Genomic DNA, 2141 nt, shown 5'->3' on the forward strand with positions numbered 1-2141 from the left:
AGAATTCTCGCAGCGGGATGTGGACCCGTGCTCCTGCAGAGGCTGCAGCTTACCCGCTCCCAGCATCTTCTCTCTGCGCTCTGTGCCTCTGCGAGACCCATACAGAAATAGAACATTTCACGCGGACAAATCGCGGCCATCTGCCTAGGATTGCGTGTTCTAGTGCAATTCTAGTGAAATTCTGTAGAAAATCCCGCTGCGGAATTTCTGCCCGTGTGCAGGGGGCCTAAAAGTAATACTGGAACACTTTGGGTGAGCTAGTCCCAGGCCAAGCAGCAAGAATCGCTCCACTTCCTCCATTCTCCACCCATCGGACGATCACTGGTTGCAAGACTACAACATCATACTCAAACTCCCTCTCTTGCAACAAGCAGAACAGCCCCTTGCATACACCTTGCAAACATATATATATGACATACAACAAGATACATTTCTCAGACATAACCTAGACATTAACCCATTCAATGCTGCAGAGGTGCAATACACATCACACATACACACTACATGTAAAACACTGACAATACAAATGCACGAGACAACCATTCAACATTATGGAGGGTCCCCACTCACTTCGGGCCACCACAACACCATATCAAACGACTAAATATATTCAGACACCATGCCAGACCCCTATATATATTCAGAACCCAGACCCCTATATTATTCTCAGACCCCAGACTAAATCTCTAACTTTATTCAGACCCCACATCAGGCAAAAAATTAATATTCAGCCCCCTGTGAAACGAGCTGCAGGTTTGTCATCTTGGTCGGGAAGGGTTTAGATCGGAATACCCCTTTAATTTAGGAGTCTGGGATCAGATGTAAATATAGGGAGTTTGGGGTCTGAATATATATAAGAGGTGTGATATTAATATAAGACATCTGAAATTCATTTTAGGGGTCTGATATTTATTTAGCTGCCCTTTTATATAAGCCACGCCCCTTCAAAAGGTCCCATTTTTGTCGTAACCTGCACAAGTATCACCCTGTGATGGGCGCTTCCAGGTTGACATTTCTTTAGAACCCATTCACACGGGCGTATTTTTTGGCTGACTGAATGTATTCAATGGACAGCACACGGCCCCCAGTATAGCCTATGAGGCTATTTAGACGGCCATTTTTTAAATATGTACCATGGAAAATCGCTGCATGTCCCATTCTTACGTTTTCTTGGATGAGAGTAGGGCATGCAGTATGATCCATGCAGATGGGTGTCCGTGTGCTCTCCCATGCGTGTTATGCCCACGTTGCTCAGACACAACACGAACACACGCATGTGAGTATGCTCTTACGGGGACATTCAAATCACATTTAAGATTGTGTCCCGAAAACAGGATTCCGATGGAACCGTAGACTTTCAGTAGCTTTCTGTTTATTTCCGGCATTTGTGCTGGAAAGAATATCGTACTCAACCGCGCCATTCTGTCTGACCGAAATGAACGGAAAGCTGCTCAAACGTAGGCTTTATCAGTCCTTCCTTGAGCCTTGAAATTTTATGTTTTCGTCCCGAGTTTCACCTAAATTCTGTTTTCGTGGATTAAGCGTAATCCAGGACGGAGCCTGGGACATAATCTTAGATGCGAATGCACCCTCGGCGGCCATACACACACTCGTATTGTGCTGCCTGATATTTGCGAGCAGTGGCCATTACATGTCCGATTTAGAATAGGACATGCCGGGACTTTTTTTCCACATGCCCCATCGGTCTACGTATAAAAGCGCCCGTGGGTATGGCCTAATTGGCTATAATAGGTCCATGCGCTGGCCGTGAAATACACCCGCGTGAATGGGCCTTATGGCTCTGTTCGCACTAGCATTATAGCACCTTCTGTTAGATAGATCTCAGTGGCTTATAACAGGGTCTGTCAAGGGTTAAAGTATTTCTTATAGCATTGCAGACTACAATATTCTACTACACAGCAAACTCTGTCTGTCCCCGGTTGCTATGGGTTACAGCACTTTTCTGGTCGCACTCTAGCTATAGTATTCCCTGCTGAAAGCAAATGGGAATGAATGCAGGAGGCTACTACCATCTAGCGGCGGTCGCCGGCATTACACTTCCTGTAGCCATGGTTACAGACGAGGCCCTCTGTGCTCTCGCGTTTTCTCCACAGAATTACGACGGTAATCTCGTGGAAGTC

The sequence above is a fragment of the Eleutherodactylus coqui genome, chromosome 13 (assembly GCF_035609145.1).
Source record: "Eleutherodactylus coqui strain aEleCoq1 chromosome 13, aEleCoq1.hap1, whole genome shotgun sequence".
Taxonomy (NCBI): Eukaryota; Metazoa; Chordata; class Amphibia; order Anura; family Eleutherodactylidae; genus Eleutherodactylus; species Eleutherodactylus coqui.